Here is an 11,939-nt window from a genome sequence, read left to right as displayed (position 1 = left end):
CTTCTCTAGTGTCCTCAGAGGTGGTGACTCCTCAACAGGAGAAAAGGAAATTTTGGCCATTTAGGGCTTAAACTGACCATCATAAAATCCACTTTATTTATTGTTATGTTTTGGAGGTGCTATATTTGTAAAACAAAAGCTCAAAGATTCTCTGAAAATCCAAATAAGCACCAGAGTAGCTCCCTGGAGGCAGAGATGAATTTGAAGTTGATATTTTCCCATTTCCTACAGTCTGTCCCCCACCCTTGTCATGATTATAGTATTTGATTACCTGTCAGCTAGGGTCTCTAGTTTGCCCTATTTGCTTTCTCTGCCTGAAAATTTAAAAAGGTTTTGAAATAACTACCTGCAATGAGGGTTTGCATTCAAATGCTAATGAGATGGTGAAGTGGAGGGTTGGACACTAAATGTTTATATTAAAATGGAAATACAATCATCGATTTTTCTTGTTGGGCCTCCTGTTGTTCAGTCCCTCAATCTTGTCTGACTCTTTGTGACCCCATGGATTGCAGCATGCCAGGCTTCCCTGTCCTTCACTATCTTCTGGAGTTTGCTCAAACTCATGTCCATTGAGTTGATGATGCCATCCAGCCATCTCATCTTCTGCCACCCTCTTCTCTTTTTGCCATCAGTCTTTCTCAGCATCAGGGTCTTTTCCAGTGAGTCAGCTCTTTGCATTAGGTGGCCAAAGTATTGGAGCTTCATCTTCATCAACAGTCCTTTCATTGAACAGTCAGGGTTAATTTCCTTTAGGATTGACTGGTTTGATCTCCTTGCAGTCCAAGGGACATTCAAGAGTCTTATCCAGCACCACAATTCAAAAGCATCAGTTCTTTGTCACTCAGTCTTCTCTTACATCTGTACATGACTACTGGAAAAACCATAGCTTTGATTGTATGGAGCTTTGTTGGCCAAGTGATATCTCTGCTTTTTAACATATTGTCTAGGTAGAGTCATAGCTTTTCTTCCAGGGGTCAAGAGTCTTAATTTCATGACTGCAGTCACTGTCCACGGTGCTTTTGGAGTCCAAGAAAATAAAACTTGTCACTGCTTTCACTTTTCCCCCCTTCTATTTGCCATGAAGTGATAGGACCAAATGCCATGATCTTAGTTTTTTGAATACTGAGATTAAGCCAGCTTTTTCATTCTCCTCTTTCATCTTCATCCAGAGGCTCTTTAGTTCCTCTTCACTTTCTGCCATTAGAGAGGTATCATCTACATATCTGAGGTTGTTGATACTTCTCTTGGGAATCTTGATTCCAGCTTGTGAGTCATCCATCCTGGCATTTCTGATGATGTACTCTGTATATAAGTTAATAAGCAGGGTGACAGTATACAGCCTTGATGTACTCCTTTCCAAGTTTGGAACCAGTCCATTGTTCCATGTCTGGTTCTAACTGTTGCTCCTTGACCTATATACAGGTTTCTCAGGAGATAAGAAAGGTGGTCTGGTATTCCCATCTCTTGAAGAATTTTCCACAGTTTGTTGTGATCCACACAGTCAAAGACTTTAGCATAGTCAATGAAGCAGAAGTAGATGTTTGGAATTCCCTTGCTTTTTCTATGATTCAACAGATGTTGGCAATTTGATTTCTGGTTCCTCTCCCTTTTTTAAATCCAGCTTGTACATCTGAAAGTTCTCAGTTCACATACCACTAACACCTAGCTTGAAGGATTTTGAGCATTTCCCTGCTAGTGTGTGAAATGAGTGCAATTGTATGGTAGTTTGAACATTTTTTGGAATGAAAACTGACCTTTTCTAGTCCTGTGGCCACTGCTGAGTTTTCCAAATTTGCTGGCATATTGAGTGGAGCACTTTAACAGAATCATCTTAGGAACTGAAATCGCTCAGCTTGAATTCCATCAACTCAACTAATTTTGTTCATAGTAATGCTTCCTAAAGCCACTTGACTTCACTTTCCATGATGTCTGGCTCTAAGTGAGTGACCACACCATTATGGTTACCTGAGTCATGAAGACCTTTTTTGTACAGTTCTTCTATGTATTCTTGCCATCTCTTCTTAAACTCTTCTCCTTCTGTTAGGTCCTTGCCATTTCTGTCCTTTATTGTGCCCATCTTTGCATGAAATGATCCCTTGGTATCTCCAATTTTCTTGAAGAGATCTCTGTTCAGTTCAGTTCAATCCCTCAGTCATGTCCAACTCTTTGCGACCCCATGGACTGCAGCATGCCAGGCCTCCCTGTCCATCACAAACTCACAGATTACTCAAACTCATGCCCATTGAGTCTGTGATGTCATCCAACCACTTCATCCTCTGTCGTCCCCTTCTCCTCCTGCCTTCAATCTTTCCCAGCATCAGGGTCTTTTCAAATGAGTCAGATCTTCGCATCAGGTGGCCAAAGTATCAGAGCTTCAGCTTCAGCATCAGTCCTTCCAATGAATATTCAGGACTGATTTCCTCTAGGATGGACTGGTTGGATCTCCTTTCAGCCCAAGGGACTCTCAAGAGTTTTCTCAAACACCACAGTTCAAAAGCATCAATTCTTTGGCACTCAGCTTTCTTTATAGAACAACTCTCACATCCATACATGACTACTGGGAAAACCATAGCTTTAACTAGACGGACCTCTGTTGGCAAAGTAATGTCTCTGCTTTTTAATATGCTGTCTAGGTTGGTCATAGGTTTTCTTCCAAGGAGCAAGCATCTTTTAATTTAATGGCTGCAGTCACCATCTGCAGTGATTTTGGAGCCCCCCAAAATAAAGTCTGTCACTATTTCCACTATTTCCCCATCTATTTGCCATGAAGTGATGGGACCAGATGCCGTGATCTTAGTTTTCTGAATGTTGAGTTTTAAGTCAACTTTTATCACTCTCCTCTTTCACTTTCATCAAGAGGCTCTTTAGTTTTTCTTCACTTTCTGCCATTAGGGTGGTGTCATCTGCATATCTGAAGTGATTGATATTTCTCCTGACAATCTTGATTCCAGCTGGTGTTTCATCCAGCCCAGCATTTCTTATGATGTACTCTGCATGTAAGTTAAATAAGCAATATGACAATATACAGCCTTGACGTACTCCTTTCCCTATTTGGAACCAGTCTGTTGTTCCATGTCCAGTTCTAACTGTAGCTTCCTGACCTACATGTAGATTTCCCAAGAGGCAGATCAGGTGGTCTGGTATTCCTATCTCTTTCAGAATTTCCCACAGTTTGTTGTGATCCACACTGTCAAAGTCTTTGCCATAGGCAATAAAGCAGATGTTTTTCTGGAACTCTTTTGCTTTTTCAATGATCCAACAGATGTTGGCAATTTGATCTCTGGTTCCTCTGCCTTTTCTCAGTCCAGCTTGAACATCTGGGATTTCATGGTTCACAGATTATTGAAGCCTGGCTTGGAGAATTTTGAGCATTACTTTACTAGTGTATGAGATGAGTGCAATTGTGCAGTAGTTTGAGCATTCTTTGGCATTGCCTTTCTTTGGGATTGAAATGAAAACTGACCTTTTCCAGTCCTGTGGCCACTGCTGAGTTTTCCAACTTTGCTGGCATATTGAGTGCAGCACTTTCTCAGCATCATCTTTTAAATTTGAAATAGCTCAACTGGAATTCCATCACCTCCACTAGCTTTGTTCCTAGTGATGCTTCCTAAGGCCCACTTAACTTCACATTCCAGGATGACTGGCTCTAGGTGAGTGATCATCCCATCATGATCATCTGGGTCATGAAGATCTTTTTGTATAGTTCTTCTGTGTATTCTTGCCACATTTTAATATCTTCTGCTTCTGTTAGGTCCATACCATTTCTGTCTTTTATCATGCCCATTTTTGCATGAAATGTTCCTTTAGTATGTCTAATTTTCTTGAAGAGATTTCTAGTCTTTCCCATTCTGTTGTTTTCCTCTACTTCTTTGCATTGAGCACTGAGGAAGGCTTTCTTATCTCTCTTTGCTATTCTTTGGAACTCTGCATTCAAATGGGTATATCTTTCCTTTTCTCCTTTGCCTTTGGCCTCTCTCCTTTTCTCAGCTAGTTGTAAGGCCTCCTCAGACAATCGTTTGGCCTTTTTTCATTTCTTTTTCTTGGGGATGGTCTTGATCACTGCCTCCTGTATAGTGTCACAAACCTCCGTTTATAGTTTCTTCAGGCAGTCTATCAGATCTAATCCCTTGAATCTGTTTGTCATTTCCACTGTATAATCATAAGGGATTTGATTTAGGTCATACCTGAATGGTCTAGTGGTTTTCCCTGCTTTCTTCAATTTAAGTCTAAATTTGGCAATAAGTTTATGATCTGAGCCTCAGTCAACTCCTGGTCTTGTTTTTGTTGACTTTATAGAGCTTCCCCATCTTTGGCTACAAAGAATATAATCAATCTGATTTCAGTATTGACCATCTGGTGATATCCTTGTGTAGAGTCTTCTCTTGTGTTGTTGGAAGAGGGTGTTTGCTATAACCAGTGCGTTCTCTTGGCAAAGCTCTATTAGCCTTTGCCCTGCCTCATTTTGTACTCCAAGGCCAAATTTGCCTATTACTCCAGTTATCTCTTGACTTCCTACTTTTGCATTCCAGTCGCCTATAATGAAAAGGACATCTTTTTTGGATGTTAGTTCTAGCAGGTCTTGTAGGTCTTTATAGAACCGTTCAACTTCAGCTTCTTCAGCATTACTGGTTGGGGCATAGACTTGGATTACTGTGATATTGAATGGTTTGCCTTGGAAATGAACAGAGATCATTCTATCATTTTTGAGATTGCATCCAAGTACTGCATTTCAGACTCTTTTGTTGACTATGATGGCTACTCCAATTTTTCTAAGGGATTCTTGCCCACAATAGCATATATCATGGTCATCGGTGTTAAATTCACCCATTCCAATCCATTTTAGTTCACTGATTCCTAAAATCTTACTGTTCACTCTTGCCATCTCCTGTTTGACCACTTCCAATTTGCCTTGATTCACGGACCTAACATTCCAGGTTCCTCTGCAATATTGCACAGCGCTGGACTTTACTTCCATCACCAGTCATATCCACAACTGGGTGTCGTTTTTGCTTTGGCTCTGACTCTTCATTCTTTCTGAAATTATTTCTCCACTGATCCAGTAGTGTATTGGGCACCTACCAACCTGGGGAGTTCATCTTTCAGTGTCCTATCTTTTTGCCTTTTCCTACTGTTCATAGGGTTCTCAAGGCAAGAATACTGAAGTGGTTTGCCATTCCCTTCTCCAGTGGACCACATTTGTCAGAACTCTCCACCATGGCCTGTCCATCTTGGGTGGCCCTACATGGCATGGCTCATAGTTTCATCGAGTTAGACAAGGTTGTGGTCCATGTGATCAGATTGGTTAGTTCTCTGTGATTGTGGTTTTCAGTCCATCTGCCCTCTGATGGATAAGCTTATGGGAGCTTTCTGATGGGAGAGACTGACTGAGGGGGAAATTGGGTCTTGTTCTAATGGGTGGGGCCATGCTCAGTAAATCTTTAATTCAATTTTCTGTTGATGGGTGGGGCTGTTTTCCCTCCCTGTTATTTACCTGGGACCAAACTATGGTGGAGGTAATGAAGATAATGGCAACCTCCTTCAAATAGTTCCACAATGCACTGCTATACTCAGTGCCCCCAACCCTGCACCAGGCCACCGCCAACCCATGCCTATGCTGGAGACTCCTGGACCTTCACGGGCAAGTCTGGGTCAGACTCCTGTGGAGTCATTGCTCCTTTCTCCTGGGTCCTGGTGTGCACAAGGTTCTGTTTGAGCCCTCCAAGAGTCTATTTCCCAGTCCTGTGCAAGTTTTGGCAGCTGTATGGTGGGGTTAATGGTGACGTCCTCCAAGAGGGCTTATGCCATACCCAAGTCTGCTGCACCCAGAGCCCCTGCCCCTGCGGCAGTCCACTGCTGACCCATACCTCCACAGGAGACACTCAGACACAGTTCTGTCTCAGTCTCTGTGGGGTCTCTGGGTCCTGGTGTACACAAGGTTTGTTTGAGCCCTCTGAGTGTCTCTGGCAGGTATTGGGTTTGATTATAAAGGTAATTTTGCCTCTCCTACCATCTTGCTGGGGCTTCTCCTTTGCCCTTGGATGTGGGGTATCACCTTAAAGTCACTCCAGCACCATGCAGCTGCCTCTTCAGCAAAGGCTAAAGCCTTTCTTCCATCCACGCGAGGCGGCTTGTCTATAGAAGAGATGTCTAGTCTTTCCTATTATGTTGTTTTACTCTATTTCTTTGCATTGTTCACTTATGAAGGCTTTCTTGTCTCTCCTTGCTCTTCTCTGAACTCTGCATCCATTTAGGTATATCTTTCCCTTTCTCCCTTTCTTTTTGCCTCTCTTGTTTTTTCAGCTATTTGTAAGACCTCCTCAGACAATCACTTTGCTGTCTTGCATTTCTTTTTCTTTGGGATGGTTTTGGTCACCACCTCCTATACAATGTTACCAACTTCTTTCCATAGTTCTTCAGATACTTTGCCTACCAGATCTAATCCCTTGAAGCTGTTCATCTCCTCCACTCTGTAATCATAATGGATTTGATTTAGGTCATACCTAAATGGTCTAGTGGTTTTCCCTACTTTATTCAATTTAAGCCTGAATTTTCCAGTTAAGGAGCTCATGATGTTAGCCATGGTCAGCTCCAGGTCTTGTTTTTGCTGACTGTATGGAGCTTCTTCATCTTTAGCTGCAAAGAATATAATCATTCTGCTTTTCGTATTGACCATCTATCTGGTGATGTCCATGTGTGGAGTCATCTCGTGTTGTTGAAAGAGGGTGTTTGCTATGACCAGTGTATCCTCTTGGCATCCTGTTAGCCTTTGCCCTGCTTCATTTTGTACTCCAAGGCCATACTTGCCTGTTACTCCAGGTATTTCTTAATTTCCTACTTTTGCATTTCAATCCTCTGTGATGAAAAGGGAGTCTATTTTTTGTATTAGTTCTAGAAGATCTTGTAGGTCTTCATAGAACCATCACCTTCAGCTTCTTCAGCATTAGTGGTTGGGGCATAGACTTGGATTACTGTGGTGTTGGTTTGCCTTGAAAATGAACTGAGATCTTTCTGTTGTTTTTGAAATTGCACCCAAGTACTGCATTTCAGTGGCTTCCTTAGTGGTTCAGACTATAAAGAATCTGCCTATAGTGCAGGAGACCCAGGTTCAATCCCTGGGTTGGGAAGATCCCCTGGAGAAAGGAATGGCTCCCCACTCCAGTATTCTTGCCTGGAGAATTTCATGAACAGAGGAGTCTGATGGGCTACAGTCCATCGCGTTGTAAAGAGTTGGACATGAATGAGTGACTAACACTCACTTTCACTGCATTTCAGACTCTTTTGTTGACTATGAGGACCTCCTATTTGCTTTTAAAATATATTTCACAGGACTAAAAACAAAACAAAACAAAATCACCACCTTTAAACAATATTGGCTGAAGCAGCAACTTGCGGTGAGCTATAACCCAAACTAAGTACAGAGATAATTGTTTCCAATAATGCATCAGTACCCCATTGTCTTTTTTACAGTAAAAGAGGAGAATTTATTTCTTAGCTAGACATGGGATTATCATCATTTAGGTACTTTTTGTAATGATGGTGATTCTTCAGCAAAATGATACTCTCTCTTCAGAGGACAAATGAAAAATAAGCTGATCTTTCAAATGAATAAAGTTGACATTCTGTTTTTTCATTCATTTAACAATTTATAGATGGTTTGAGAAAATGTGGGTTAAACCCTAGTGTTTTGGAGTCTTAGAGAAGTGGATTGGAATCCAAGATCTACCATTTACCAGCTGTACAGCTTAGGGTCCCTCTAAGCCTCTGTTCCCACACCTGAAAAATACTGCCCAGGCTGAAAGCAGGGCTGTTGTTGTTTAATGGCTGATTCTTTGTGACCTCATGGACTATAGCCCACCAGGCTCCTCTGTCCATGGAATTTCCCAGGCAAGAATACTGGAGTGGGTTGCCATTTCCTTTTTCGGGGGATCTTCCCAACCCAGGGATCAAACCCACGTCTCCTGCATTGGCAGGCGGATTCTTTACTGCTGAGCCACCAGAGAAGCCCCAAAGAAGAGTTGGGTTATCAGAAAATGTAATAAAAAAAAAAAAGAAAATTCCTTTACATAATAATTCAAAGCATCTTCCTATTATGGGGATACTGATATGAACAATAAGATTATCGAGTGTTATGTGCAGGGAACATTTAAGAGCTTTATTTGCGTTAACAATGTAATTCTCCTAATAGTTCTATTAGGTGGGCCTTATTATTAATTAGGTACTAACATTAAGCCAGTTTTAAAGATATTGGTTAATTTATTCAATGAATATTTGTTGAATGTGTGCATTTCTCAATAAAACAGGATCTGTTGATTCATTCATTAAAATATTTATTGAGTATCTGCTATACCAGGCAGTGTGATAAATTCTCCAGCTGTGTTGGTAAGCAAATTAGAGTTCACATAAGGGAGAAAGATCATAGTTAAATAATCTCAAAAATGGGTAAATTGTTGCAAAGTAAACAGAATGCGGAGAAAGTAACTTGCTTCCCTGGGAGGATCTCACAAAGAAGTTTGCATCAGAGTTGGGGAGGTGACCTGGGCTGAGCTCTAAAGGAGGTGCTGGGATTAAATCAAGTGAGGAGAGAGCACAGTGCTGGTGTGTCCCAGGTGGAAGGAGCAGCCCTTGCAGAGGTCCTGTGGTGGGAGGAGCTTGACTTGTGAGAAGCTCCTCACCCTAGTCTTAACTCATGTCCCTTTATGTCCCTCTGATCCTGGAAAGTGATAAGGATCAGGGCATTCCCTTGCCCCCTGCACTTGGTCACATTTTTAATTGATAACTGATGTGCTTTGTGGGGAAGAGGAAAAGTATGCTGCAGCAGGTGGGGTCATGACCATGGCCATCACTGTAGTCAGGAAACTATTCTCTGGGGGCCTCGTCAGTCTTTCCATATCCCTAGAAGTTGGGAGATGAGACCCAAGTCAAAGTAGAGAAGAAATAACCATTTAAGATAAAGCTGAAACATCAATATGGCAGCCCATTGACCACCAGGGACGGGGAATGCTTTGAGGGAATTGTTGTCTCAACCTTTGCAGGACAGTTGCAGGACATGGCGTTCCGTGTAACTGTCTTGACAGATGTCCTGGGATCTTATCACAGCCTATGAGGCCTGGGCAGGAGCACCTCACAATTGCTATTCCTCCCATGGTTGGTGAATGTGTGTACCCATGCTAATGAATGAAGGTCTGCCAACTGTTTTAAACCTCCTGAAACAAAATAGAATAGAAATGTGAGATTTTGTAATTGTGATTGTTATTGATACTCTGCTTCTCAGCAGAGCCAGAGCATATTCACTGTTAAATGCCCTGTGTGCTGCCAACAAGACCAGAGCAGGTGTTAGAATATTGCCAGCCACAAAGGCTTTTCTCAGCCTTGTGTGTGTGTGTGTGTGTTTGTGTATGTGTGGTATACATAAGGGTGAACATTCAGCGTAGAGACAAGGGAGAATTATCTGATTTGTAAAAGAGCCCAGAGATTGCCTCTGGAGCCTGATTAATTGAGAAGTCTTTTCTCACTGAGGAATAAACATGAGGTTATTTTATTTTCCTCAGTAACTGCTAGGAAGCCAGTCTCTTTTACACCTCCCACCCATATCCCACCTTCTTGCTACCTGATAAGTTAGTTAGATTCCATAACTCTTCAAGCTCCTTGGGATATTAAAATAGCGTAGTCACTGGGCCATTTTTCAATTGACATATTTCATTTAAAGTTCCCCTTTTTGTCTCCTACCATTGACTGGACTTAGGGGATAGCTCTGGCCTCACTCCCCTGCTCTCTACACTTTCCCCCTCCTTTTTCTGCTGTGTTGAGGCAGGAAGGAGAGAGGAAGAGTATTATTTTGTTTTGTTTAATAGATTAAAAAAATTTTATTGGAACGTAATTGCTTTACAATGATGTGTTAATTTCTGATGTACAACATCGTATACATATATCCCCTCCCTCTTGAGACTGCCTGCTACCACCCTCCTCCATCCACCAGTCTAGGTCATCATAGAGCACCAAACTGAGCTCCCTGTTGTGCTCCAAGAAGCTTCCCACTAGCTATCTGTTTTACACGTGGTAGTGTGTATATGTCAGTACTTCTCTCTCAATTTGCCCTCCCACATCCTTACCCCACTGTGTCCACACATCTGTTGTCTATGTCCATGCCTCTATTCCTATCCTGCAAATAGGTTCATCAATACCATTCTTCTAGATTCAACATATGTATTAATATACGATACTTGTTTTTCTCTTTCTGACTTACTTCACTTTGTATGACAGGCTCTAGGTTCATCCACATCACTTCAGCTGACTCAGTTTCGCTCCTTTTTATGGCTGAATAATATTCAATTGTTTAATAGATTTTTATTTTTTAAGAGCAATTTTAGGTTCATAGCAAAGTTTAGTGGAGAGCAGAGTTTCCTATAATCACTGTCCCCACAGGTATACAGCCTCCCTCACTGTCAATATCCCCCACCAGAGTAGGACATTTGTGACAATAAATGAATCCACATTGACCCATCATAATCACCCAAAATCCTTTGTTTACATTCAGGTTCACTGTATTGTATATTCCATGGATTCAGAGGAATGTGTAACGGCATATATCCACCACTGTAGTATCATACAGAATAGTTGCAGTGCCCTAAAAATCCTCTGTGCTCCACCTTTTTATCCCTCCTCATCCCAGACCCTGGCAACCACTGATTTTTTACCATCTCCTTACTTTTGCCTTTTCTAGAATATCATATAATTGGGATCATAAGGTATTTAGTCTTTTAAAACTAACTTCTTTCACTTGGTAGGATGCCTTAAGGAGCAACCTTAGTTCCTCCATGTCTTCTCTGTGTGGGTATACCATAGTTTATTCACCTGTTTATCAGTTGAAACGCAACATGGTTGGTTCTAAGTCTGGCAGTTATGAATAAAGCTGCTATACACTGCTGCAAACATCTTCAAGCAGGTTTTTGTGTGGACATAAGTGTTTCATTCATTTTGCAAAGTATCAAGGAGCATGTTTCCTGGACCACATGGTAAGAGCATGTTTAATTTTATAAGAAGCTGCCCAATCATCTTCCAAAGTGGCTATCTCATTTTAATTTCCCACCAGCAATGTGACAGAGATCCTGTTGCTCTGCATCCCTTCAGAATTTTGTTTAGTCAGTGTTTTATACTTTTGCCATTCTAATAGGTGTGCATGGACTTCCCTGATGGTTCAATGGTAAAGAAGCCTCCTGCCAATGCAGGAGATGTGGGTTCAATCCTTGTGCCAGGAAGATCCCCTGGAAAAGGAAATGGCAATATACTCCAGTATTCTTGCCTAGAAGTCCCGTGGACAGAGGAGTCTGTGGGGTCACAAAGCAGTCGGTCACTAAAGCAGTTTAGTCTTAGTGACTGAACAACGACCACAATGATAGGTGTGTGTAAGGTACCTCATTGTCAGCATGTTTCTTTTTGACATGTCCTTGGTGACCTGGCTATCCTCCCAGTTCACTCTGGTTGCTGCATCCACACGGGTGAAGCACCACACTGGGGGATTGGGACTGTCCTTCTGCTGGTCATTTCCACTGGTCTATCTTGCTGTCCAAGGACTCTGTGAATGGGGTGGGAGCCCCAGCAGACCTTCCTGGTGATGAACTCCATCTTTATGCAGTGTTTTTGCTTTTGTTCCTCCTGAGGCTCAAGAGCTTCAAAATCCAGACTTATGTTAGTTTTTTGACAGAAGATTTGTATATCAGGCAGGGAGTGTAAAAATCAGACCCCCACGCCATAGCACATATATGCTTGAGTTTCCAATTTCTTACTGGAGACTTCTTTCCCCAGTAGGCGCCCCAGCTTGCAACCCTTCGGTCCACCTGACTTTTTCTTAAGCTGCAAACATTTCCGAGTATGCTGCTGACAGCTGTTGACCACAGTGCTTACCTCTCTCTGCCTGAGAGCTCATCTTGCTGAGTTCTGGT

General features: G+C 42.0%; 1 protein-coding gene across 9 annotated transcripts in view; it reads left to right on the top strand.

The window, feature by feature from the left end:
- Positions 1-11,939, top strand: part of SRRM4 (serine/arginine repetitive matrix 4) — a 508,596-nt gene that overhangs the window by 211,306 nt on the left and 285,351 nt on the right. The window lies entirely within an intron of this gene.

The sequence above is a fragment of the Odocoileus virginianus genome, chromosome 12 (assembly GCF_023699985.2).
Source record: "Odocoileus virginianus isolate 20LAN1187 ecotype Illinois chromosome 12, Ovbor_1.2, whole genome shotgun sequence".
NCBI classification, from domain to species: Eukaryota; Metazoa; Chordata; class Mammalia; order Artiodactyla; family Cervidae; genus Odocoileus; species Odocoileus virginianus.
Note: the sequence above shows the minus strand (reverse complement) of the source record. Positions and strands in the feature narration are given on the sequence as shown.